We start from the raw sequence: 12329 nt of genomic DNA, 5'->3' as shown, positions 1-12329 counted from the left end.
CCAGATCTCTTCCATCTTTCTCATAATCTCAGATTTGAACTCTTCAAGACTTTGTGACCAGTTTTCATTTTTTGGGGAAGGCCTGGATATGGTTACTTGTTTGTTCTCCTCTGTTGTTTGCTCTGTTGTCTGGATTTTTTCTGTGTAAAAGTTGTTGAGTGTTAAAGATTTCTTCTTGATCTTTCTCTTCTGGGGTTCCTGTGTCTGGCTTGCCATTTTTAGCCCAGCACCCTCTCAGCTTTATCCTTATGCCCAGGGTCTGTCTGCTCTCTTTGGGTTCCTGTGGTCTCACGTCTAGTTGTTCTTCAGGGTCAAGCCTCCTGGTGGTCCCCTTGCTTGATCTTCAGCCTAAAGCTCCTTTAACAGTCTCAGGGCACTGCTTCCACAGTCATGTACCCCTCTGCACTGGATCCCCACTCAAGGTCAATGTTTGTGGTCAAGATCCAAGTCCTTGCCTTCACTCAGGATCTATGTCCATGCCTTCGCTCAGGGTATGTGTTCAAAGTCTGCGCTTTCTTTAGCCTCTTGGGGTCTTAAATCTTGCTGCTCTCAGGAGCAAGCCCTGGTGATGCCATGTAGCTGCTAAGCACTTAATGGGTTCCTTAAACTTGCTCTAACTCTTTTGAGCTACCTTTGGCACTGTAGGTGGTGGAATAAAGGGGTTGCTGAGCTCACGTTTTAGTGATAGCTGTTTCACCCTTTTATAACATGGAAATGCCCCAATTCTACATACGTTTAATACTGAGCCCCTGTTTTGTGGTCCCTTCATTCATCTGGATTTGTTTTTATGTCTTCTTGAGGAGTCCTATACGGGTGGTCTTCTTCAATTTCTTCAAGCTATACTTTACTACTCTGATCTCTCTAAAAAAACCCAGACTAACTATCTATACCAAGCTGACTGGTCCTCAAATTAAAGATAGTCATGGTACAAAGCTTGTCAAAGTAGAACTGTTGTGATCTTGATGAACTTCTTCAGATGCAAAGATGGCTGCAGGCCTCTGGTCCAAAGACAGAGGATTTTTCAGGGTCTGACTCTCACTCACTCTCAGTCAAGAAACCTCTCAGACTAGGGAATCAGGAGTTTACAACATATCTGGGAGATGTTAACTGGAAACAGGGATAGACAGGATATCAGTTCTTCTCACTATTTAGATTGCAGGAACCTCCAGATCTCAGGTAAGGCAAGTTCTCTTCTTCAAACTGCCACAGGAAGTGGCCTTTCCACTCTCTTGTCCAAATAGGAAAAACAGACTCTCAATCGTCTCCAATCATTGATTTAATCATTTCCCCAGAATCTGCAATTCCACTTTCACTTCCATGCATGTGACCAGATACTCCTTTGCACACTCATATCACTTGCTAAGTTGTAAAACCCTAATTTCTTATTCTCCTTTGCACCTTATTGGAAAACTAGAAGGGGAGGAGAATAAAAAAGATGGAGAAGAATAAACAAAAGAGGGTGAACTTAGAAAGGTGGTAGTCAGAAGCAAAAATATTTGTGAATAGAGAAAAGCTTAAAGGAGAGGAAGAAAAGTCTAAAAGGGGTAAAATAGGATAGAGGGAAACACACAATAACAATAACTATGAACGTGAATGTATGAACTCATCCATGAAATAGAAGATGATTGCAGAATAGATTAAAAGTCAGAATATTACAATATGTTGACTATGATGAATACATTCTAAAATTTCTCTACAACTGGATAACACTTGTCTATAGACATATTCTTGGGATCTCTGAAATAAAGGAGCTGAAATAGGTAACCTCTAAAGTACATTCCAACTCTAATTCTGTTCTTTTATTTACAAATCCCAAATGTATGTATCTGGAATTATCACAATGATGGGCACCAGCTTTTTAAACTGAATTTGCATCCAAATGTTTCATAATATAAAGCATTCATTTACAAATGAAAGGAAATAGAGTGTAATTTTAATTGATATCATAGAGACTCATAGAAGTCTGTTTTCTAATCACATTTGTCTTTGTCTATTACTCATTGTAATTTAGTATATTTGCTAATTCTCTAACCAAGAATTTAGAATGTCTTCATTTTCATTAGTATCTCCCATCAATCAGATTATTTGGATTCCTCTCCCACTTCCAGTGTCTTATATGTATTTCCTGTGGATCAGCTGGACTGAGTTATTTAAATTAATCCAGAGGCTACTTCACTTTTATGTGTAGCAAATACATATCATATAAAATTCATAAGTATATACACATACACATATACATCTCCATAGAAGAATGAAGGTATTTCTTTATAAGGAGTAGCCTAACATGATAGATCTAACTAAATTCAAATAATCTCATACCTAAAAGATTTATTAAAATATAATTATATTGTTCTTGTTGATTTTATTGTCATAACAATTAATGGAAACAATTTCCTAAGGCTGTGATATAGAAAATTAGTTTGGAAATATAATATTAGTTAAAAAAACATTATTGTGAACACCATTTATAAAATAATTAACCCTTAAGTCATGGGGATGATAGAAGTTTTGAACAATATAATTTTAATATAAATATAGTCTAAGAAAGAAATAAGGAGGGAAGGGAAAAATATTTCCTAGCCTACCACTATAATCTTACCAGCCCATGAGAGTGGCCTCCGCCCTAGCCACCAATGCTGAATTACAGAAAGACCCCCAGCCAATGATCTCCAGAGAATCCCCTCTTCCTCTATGGTCTCATTTTTTAAAATTCTTTTTCTCCACATCACTTCCTTTCCCTCTGTGCTGGTCTACCACATCTCAGGAACCAATCAAAGTCTCTCTGTTTGGAGCATTCCATTCAAGCTAATGGACTGTGTAATTTGGAGGATATATTAACCCTAAATATTGAATTATATTGTAATAATTGGTTGATGGTTAAAGATAGGCTTTTGGATCGAGGTGATCTTATAGCTGACAGTTGAAAAGATGGCTGAGCTTGGTAGTTGAGAAATCAACTAGAGATGGGATATATAAAAAAATCCTATTTATTTCTAATTACAAAGTTCAGGGAAAAACAAGGAAAAAGAAAGGTGTTTTGTAAATATTACTCAAACCTTCTTACTAATTCCCAAAAAATCCCACTAAAATTTTATAAGTGCCTTCTGCTTTGGAAACCCAAACTTATGATAATCTCCTTTAAATCTATCTCAAATATAAATTTCTAAGCTATATAATCTAATCTAGTCATAAGTATTTTTATATGTACCTTAAAATCATTTCAGCTTCTCTCTCTCTCTCTCTCCTGTCTCCAAGCTCAATTCACAGACAGAATAAAAGGTTCACTCCAGATCTCACTGTGATCATTATTCTCTTTTGCTCCCACTGGTCAGACCAGGGAAACCCCTGAGTTTTCTCCTTCAAATCTTTATCAGCTTACATGATGTTTTCAAAGCAACTTTCACCATAAATCTTCCACAAAGACATGGAGGAAAATCCTTCACTTCCTTTCTCTTAATAAGTCAAACCCCAGAGAGCAGTTAACTTTCACCATTACCATCAAAGGATCATTGGAAATTCTCTTAAAGAACCTCCATGAAAATTTCAGTTTGGTCTTAAGGTAACCTCTTCCATACCTCTTTCTCTGAGCTGGAGAGTTTCTTATAAGCAACTTTATTCTCTAATAAATCCAATTACCCTAATAGCTGGTTTGGACAAGCAGAAAGTTCATGACCCGGGGAGGAAGGACTTCCCTTTACAAGGCATAGATGTATTTAAATATGAATCTGTGAAGGTAGTGTGTACATCAAGAAATTTCAAAACTTGACATGTTGAAGTCTATGCTTTGCAAAGAATTTGCAGAAGGTTGATGTTAATTGTTAAAATTTAATTTCCTTAAGCTCAATTACTATTTGCATTTTTTATTGTATTCCCTTCATTTAGCTCTGTATCTGGTGCATAACAAACAAGTAGTAATCAAAAAAATTTTTTTATCAATGGTTCTGGAATTTAAACACCTAATGATAGCCTTGAAGCAGTTTTACTCTTTGCTACCGAAGTTATACACTTGAAGTCATAGGTTTTAAACGGCTGTGCCTGTTCCATAGTGTGAAAGCTCTAGCTGGTGGCATCAAGTATGACACAAGCAAATAGTGTAGGAAAAAAGGCTTTAAGTATGCTTCTAGTAACAGACTGCATCTATTTGTCAATAACTAGCCCAACTACTTAGAAAGGACTTTTCAACTTGTTTTTTTTTAATTAATCAGTGACAAAGGAGGTTGATGTCTTGACTTGTGGATGAATTGGACTTAAGTGAGGTGGAATTGGAAAAAAATAACCAGCTGCACTTTCTTTTCTGGTCATCAAAGTTCAGTGACAAGACAAAAGCCAGGGGTCATGCAGAGAAGGTGGTACAAACAGCCAGGCTGCCATCTTGTTTTTGCCCCTGCTCTTCCATGTAGTGGCAGTCTGAGCCCTCTTCCTGAGCAGCCAGTAGAACATCAGTCACTAATCTTCATGTTACCAGTTTAGCTGTATAAGCAGTAGTGATGCTCAGCAGAGTCTGTGAGTCCTTCTGGCCTCCTATCATGGAAGAAATCTAAAATTTGACAGTGGAAGATTTCCATGAACAGTAGTTTCTTGCACTTTTAAGATCATGAAATTGAATGAAGATGTAAAGCTTATAAGTGCTGAAGTCCCTGGGTTCTTCACCAGTGCCTTCTAGATATTTATCACTGAGTTGGTATTATGGCCTAGATCCACACAAAAGAAAACAAACCCCAGATACTCCAGAGTAATGACATTGCCATAGATATTACAAAATTTAACCAATTGAGATGAAATAAAACCTTCCAACAGTCAGGTGGAAATGCACTCATCTGACACCTGCAGAGTCTTTTATGAACTATTTCGAACTGGCCCAGTAGCCTATGGCTGTCCATGTCCAAAGCAAACAGACTGGCCAGCAGACAACCACCAGTCAGGATCACCACTGCCCAATCTCAGCAGAGCCAGACCACCACTGTGACAATGCTGATTAGAGAAGGCCAGCAGGTGCAGATCATTAAGGTCCAGCACTAGGGCCAGATACAGTAGGCACCAAGCAGCACAGGACACACATAACATGTAGATGATGCAACAGATCATTACCAAGAAGAGAGAAATTCAAAAAAATTAGTGCAGCTAAACTCTGGCTGGTTGCAGTACAATTGAACAGCCTGTATCATGCACCCAAATTGTTCAAGGACAGATCCAGGCTCTTGTGACTTGTGCATATCAGAATATCCAGAGGTCCCGCAAGGACAACAGCAACTTAGCCAGTTCACACTCAGCCAGCAGCTGTGTTGTGAGGAAGATTACTTAATTATTAGTTAGGAGACCTAGCAGGAAGGGCTGGAGAATTCTAAATGGAATGAGGAAGCAGGAAGTGTGGCCTCTCTCTCTGAGACGGACTCCGTGGTGGTTGGGACAAGTTGTAACTGACCCTGGGAGACCTCAGAAGAAGTGGAGTTTGTATCCTGATTCCCTGGCATCCTGAAGGAAAACTGTCATCTACTTGTGGGAGATTTTTGGTAGAGACTATTAATCTCAACCTGAGTTGCAGGTTAAGTTGGGCTGGGTTAGCTCCCAGAATCTACCCACCTCAAGAAGTACAGATAGCAGTCCTGGAAGAGCTGCAACATCGCTGCAGTGTGTCAGGACTCTGCTGTGAGAATACCCACTTCCGTCCTGCTATTTTTTGGGCTCTGTCTTGCTTTAGGTCTCAGTTCAGTGCAGATAAGTCCCTCCCCTGACCCTGTGGTTTGCCCATAGTCTGGAAATACAGAAACCCCTATTCCCATCCTTTAGACCATAGTTCCCTTAATTAAATTTGTTACAAACCCTCTTATCATTTGCTTGCTGGTTTTCACAGACCTCTTATCTAGGAGAAGCAGGTTGACAGTTGGGGCCTAACTGTCACTTCTGTCTACAGTCTTTTCCCTGAACAGTTAAACCCAGTTTCCTTAACTTGTTAAGTCCCCACCTGTCCATTCCTGTCTCCTACTCACCCTTTTGAACCCACATATAATATTTAAGTTGTCTCCCCTGGTTTTCCCAATAAGAGCTATACCAGGTCCAATAGGACACCAAACCTGCAGGCCAGGACCTTGTGTAGCTCATGTTCATGTAGTCACCTAACCAGGTCTTCCATCAGCAAACTCCGCAAGTGATGGATGACCAAACACACCTGGAGCCTCTCCCAGCATAGCCAGTGCACAGAATTATATAGACTCCATTTCTGCCATAGTGGGATGGCTGGAGGGTTCCATGAATCCCAGTCTCCAATATTTTAATATATAGCACTCAATGTCCAATACTATTGAAATGTGAAAATATTCCATGATAAAATATTTATATAATTTTCTTTAGGAGTTTGACTGTCTCAGACTGCCCTCCTCATGTATTTTCCTCCCAAACACAACACTCTTCAGGCATGAGAGTATCTAATAGGCTCCCATAATAGCTTCCTTAAACTTGAGTTGCCACCTCTGGCAAATACACTTGCTTCCAGAGGTCACCAGGTGGTTCATAGTTCTATCCCGCCCCTCTCCAGAACTAAGCATCTGTCTCTGGAGGCTGCAGAAAGTCCCCATGTTCAAAGATGAACTTTCTTCCAGGCATAGTATCTTTTCTTCTGGAACTCACCTGTCTCAGGGAAACTTCTATTTCCCTCTCTCCCTCCACCTACCCAGGTCCCATTTTTTCCCCTCAAGGAGTAAATTAATAATTGTTCTTATATCCTAATTCTTATAGGTATAAAACTTCATGAATTGAAATGTATTGAGTAAACTAACTTTTTAGAGGAAAAAAACACAAATCAAGAAGTTTACTATCAAAAATCTGAGAAGCAGGGCTTGGTATCTTTGATGTCTGACCAGCTTCTTAATATCCACAATACCTGCTCCAGATGATTTCATGATCATCAGAAAAAATTGTTCTCATCCACCTATTCCACTAGGCAAAGTCTTGTTTATCTTGATACAGCCACCCCCTAACTCACTGATAGATTTGAAGTCTGCTCAATCTGATTTAAGTCAACTGCCAAAATGATTTTAATGGGTGTAGTTTATATTCATGTTGCAGCTTCTTAAGATATAGATGAGAGTTGAGTGGAATATGCCCTGTGAAGAGCTCAACAAGCCTTTAAACCAGAGATGCTAATCCTCCCTAACCATTTTACACCCTCCATCCTGTAATGAAGACATTGGTCAAAATGTGACAAATTGGTGTCGAAGGAAATTTTTGAAACAAACTAAATTAAAAGATTCTTAGTTCTATATAGCCCTTTTCAGTATGTATAGTGATGGTTTAAGAATCATGGAGGAAAAGATCACACAGTTTTAGAATTTTTTGTAAATGTTAACTGAATATTAAAGACATATTATTAAAGGAACAATAGATCTTGACTATAAATATAAATATATATGCTGACTTAATTGGGCATATCTTATAAAGTTCTTTAGATAATTTATTTACATTTTTTTGCATTTGATTTTAACAAAAAATAGATTATCTTCATGGTGGTCTTCTTTTTTTACATATTTTATCAGATCCTAGAAATATAAGATAACCAAATAAGTCATAAAATGATTTTTTTCTTATATTCACTGGTCACATTTTAAAATGCAATGTGTTAACTTCTTAGCTTGCCCTTTCAAAGATTAATGAGCTATCCTTTAATTTAGCTACAATTTCCTTTGACTGATGGTTGTAAAATGTAGTAAGGACATCAGGACAGATTGTTCAGTTTCTCTAGAATGACTCTATATTGAGAATATCATCTTGTAAGTTAAAGTATTTAGAAGGTTGAAAAATTGTATGATTCTTTATTACCGTTCTCGAATCATTTTAGAAGCAGAAAGGGCTGTAATTTTGTTCTTTTTTCTGTATGTGTGAATGCATGCATGCAAACAGAGTGCATGTAGACATACATATTCTAAAATAGCTGACTTTTTAATAAACAACTGATATAGAAATAAATGACTCATATGAATAAATAACTCAATTAGTGCATGACATAACCAATTTTAAATTTCTGTGATTATATTTAATACTTATCATATCTAGCACTTTGCAATATTTTTCTTGGAAAAATATTGATGGATTTGGTCTTGAATGAATAGAAGAATAGATGTAGAACTATGATAATAATATAAAGTATAGCATTAATTTCATATGCTTTATACAATCTAATATAACCACACAAATATGATTTAAATTACCTTATCACTTAAAGGAATATGATAGATAATCAGTAGACAAATAGTCAGAAATATAGATGGGAGGTTATGAATAAATGGATGGATGGATGATGGATGGGTATCTTATAAGAGATATTTATGATTTTGGCCTCTTTTATTCCTTATTTCTGAGCATTATTTTTACACACAAAAAATTCCATGAAAAAGATGATGGTTGTGGGATTGTTATCACAATGAATGGAAAATATAAGATCCTGCAATTTTTGTTCTTTATTGACTATACATACATATAATTGGCCACACAAGAGAAACCAAGAAGACAAATATTACCTTAAGCTCAAGAAGACAAATATTACCTGAAGCTCAATGCCAATGGTCGGCAACCTTTTTGGCCGTGAGAGCCATAAACGCCTGCGGAAGGAGGAGGATGGAGGCGGAAGGCACTGGAATATGGGACAGGGTCTGAAGGGCCCACTGGGGCACATCCTGGGGCTCTGCCCAGACTGGCTGGTCGGGAGGTGGAGCCAGATATGGCTTGAGAGCCTTTTGTTGCCAACCCCTGCTCTATGCAATAGTTTGAAGAACCCAGAGAAATGGTCTATCGGTGTTTATGTCTTGAATGAGCATTTCAGGGAGAAAAATTAATGGGGTTATAAAATGGGAGATATTCAGTTTGAATTTGGAAAATTTTCAGTTCACATAAAAGTTCAATGTGAAAGAAATATTTTCAGACAAATATTGATAGATGATAGAGGCATTGTGATATAGTGGATAGAAAACTGATCCACTTCTAGCACATCAATATTGGAAGAATAAATTCTTTACCAAGATCTCCCTACATGGATGAAATCCTATGTCCAATTCAAAAGAAATTATTCTCATGATATGATGTACTTGTCATCATGAAATGTCAATGTCAAAAGAATTAAAGTTTTGTTAAAAAGAAATGAAAGCTGTCTGATAATATCTCTGTATATCTCTCTTAGATATTCCTCAAGATCTTGGAGGATGGATGGTATGTAGATCTCAGAGATAGTATGAATGGAGGAGGGATCAGGTGCCCAAGGCTTAAGCTGGCTATAGTTGGTAAGGGAGGAAACACACACTTCTCTCACAACAGCTGTAGATGTAATTATGCCTCTCCTCCCTGACAGGCTTGATTGATCGAGCCAGTCAGTTGCTTCCTTCTAACAGTTGCCCAGGTTGGGAACCCCTGATAAGTTTGGCAGATGGTTAAACTCTCTAGGTCCCAACCTGAGGTTGGATAAGTTGTTTATAGTCTATTGGTTGGCTATTGGTAGTGTTGTTATCTGACTGTGTATTGATCGCCCTTTCCTAAGGGCTTTGGTGGATTAAACTCTCAGGAAAGGTACTTGTTGATAAATCACTATATTAAATTATTAATGGGGAAAGGAAAACAAGGTAATAGGTTTGAGGTTATGGGAACTCTATTGCTATTTTTTGGCTACTAAACTAATTGTTGATCAAGTCTGGAGATTGCTAGGCTAGTAGAAACTGAAGGTCTTTAACCTCTCACTAACTCTGACCTGACTTGGTGATAGCCAAGTCAAAGATTAGGGAAGGCTATTGCTGTTGATGTTAATAGATGATCTATATACACTCTCAGCTCTACTATCAATGGTGTTGATTGATCACTAGCTCTCTCTCAGTCAGGTACAGCTTACAGGTTTCAGGCCTACCCCTTCCACCTTTCACCTCCCTCTGTTCCAGTTCTTGCTCCAAGAGAAGCCTGCTCAAATATCTGCTCTGAGCTCTGAGATCCCATCTATTGTTCCTTGGGGGATATTTATAGGGTGGAGCCAACCAATTTTTGCCCCTGGCTCACTGCACCAGGGACTTTCAACTGCCAGCCCTGTCCATCAAGGTGGCATCCATCTTGTCCCAGATAAATATTTAACAGTTGTAAGTCTTCCAAAGAATAATGGAAAGATATCTGAGATATCTGATAAGAAGGAATAACAGACAGTATGTTTCCAACAAAGAAATGCAATAAGGAATAACACAAAAGACATTATTAAAGAAATGTATAAAAGAGAAAGCTATAATAGTAGCTATATAGCAAGATCAAGAAATAGTTTTGGTATCTTTGCATTGTATAGGTACAGAGGAAGAAGAGTCATTTTTTTTTGTTAATTTATAAAGTTAAATATTTTCCAACCACACAAAATTCACAGTAATGTGACACTTGTAGAGTACTTCTGGGAAAATATGGATGAGTTTCACATAAACCCAGAAGGCATGGATTAGATATATTTGTCACAATTGGAAGGAGAGCTCACATCCATAAAACTAAAAAACTGTTGAATTAACAATGAATGTTATCCATATTACTATTTGGTTTTCCTGAATGGTATGTATTAAGAGAAGATGTTGTTAACTTTATGAACTACAACTGGAAAGACTTCTAAGAAGTGATGTGGAATAAAAGGATTAGAACCAGGAGAACATTGTAACCAGAGATTGATACAATATGGCACATTGAATGTAATAGATTTTTTTTTACTAGCAGCAATGCAATGACCCAGGACAATCCTGAGTAACTTATGAGAAAGAATGCTATCCATATCCAGAGAAATAACTGTGGGAGCAGAAAAACAGAAGAAAAACATGATCAATCACATGGTTCAATGGGGATATGATTAGAGTTTTGATGCTAAAGGATCATTCTATTGCAAATATGAATAACATAGAAATAGGTTTAGAACAATGGCACATGTATAACCCAATAGAACTGCTTGTCAGCTCCAGGAGTTGGGGAGTAAAGAGTGAGGGGGAACCATGAATCATGTAACCATGGGAAAATATTCTAAATAAAAAAAGGAAAAAAAATTAAATGTAGGGAAAAGAAAGAAACAAACAAAAAAAAACTCTATGAACTAAAATGAGAAAAAAAATTTTAGGTGGTACTCAATACAAATTAGTTGCAGTTGAAGTCACAATCCAAATCTGTACAGATGCCTTAAATTCAGGATAGTTATAATCAAGCATTATTCTATAACTATAGAAATTATCATTTTAGAATCTGGAGTTATATCCTTGAGAGATTAAGACAGTTGTTACAAGAAAAAAATTGGAAAATGAGACAATGTCCTTTGATTGAGGAATGGCTGAACAAATTGTGGTATCTGTTGGTGATGGAATACTATTGTGCTCAAAGGAATAAAGAACTGGAGGAATTCCATATGAACTGAAATGACCTCCAAGAATTAACGCAGAGTGAAAGGAGCAAATCTAGGAGAATGAGATTGATACACTGTGGTACAATCAAACATAATGGACTTCTCTACTAGCAGCAATACAAGGATCCAGAGCAACACTGAAGGACTTATGAGAAAGAAAACTAGCCACAGTCAGAGGAAAAAATGTGGGAGTAGAAAAACAGAAGAAAAACAACTGCTTGATCACATGGATTAATGGGGATATGACTTGGTATATAGACTCTAAACCAGTGATGGGCAACCTTTTAAGCTTGGTGTGTCAAAATTTGCCACAAAAAGAAACATAACTTGGGTGGTGTGTTACTTCAAGAAAAACAAAAAAAAAAACATAATTTCACAATATTTATATTTTAAATAACAAAATGTATAATTGTAATATATAACTGTATTTAATAAACCAAAAACTAATTATTTAACTTACCTGATTAGTGATAGTTGTTTTGACCTACAGATCTCTGGCACAGAGGGTCTACACTACAATACAACAAATGTTTCATTCTCAGCATGCGGCCCCATATTTCTCTATGTGGCCACATGTGGCTGTGTGTCATCGAAAATGGCTACATGTGTCAGTGCTGACATGTTTGTCAAAAGTTTGCATTCAGGGCTCTAACCAATCACCCTAGTGCAAATATCAATACTGTGAAAATAGTTCTTGATCAATGACACATGTAAAACCCAGTGGAATTGTGCGTCTGTTGTAGGAATTGTTTGGAGAGAGAGGAGAGAAAGAAGGTGAATTTTGTAACCATGAAAAAATGTTCTAAATTAATTAATTACATAACTTTTTTTAAAAAGTGAAAGAAACAATTCAAATATCATAGAATCTCTCTCAGAGTTGAAGAGAAAAATTTTCAATCAAACAAAAGACTAAAAAGAAACACAAAAAAGGTAAAAAAATAAAATTGTT

At 37.0% G+C, this 12329-nt stretch overlaps 1 pseudogene; it reads left to right on the top strand.

The window, feature by feature from the left end:
* The first annotated feature begins 390 nt into the window (after positions 1 to 390).
* Positions 391 to 12329, top strand: part of LOC123241797 — a 73628-nt pseudogene continuing 61689 nt past the window's right edge.

This window comes from Gracilinanus agilis, chromosome 3, assembly GCF_016433145.1.
Source record: "Gracilinanus agilis isolate LMUSP501 chromosome 3, AgileGrace, whole genome shotgun sequence".
Lineage (NCBI taxonomy): Eukaryota > Metazoa > Chordata > Mammalia > Didelphimorphia > Didelphidae > Gracilinanus > Gracilinanus agilis.
Note: the sequence above shows the minus strand (reverse complement) of the source record. Positions and strands in the feature narration are given on the sequence as shown.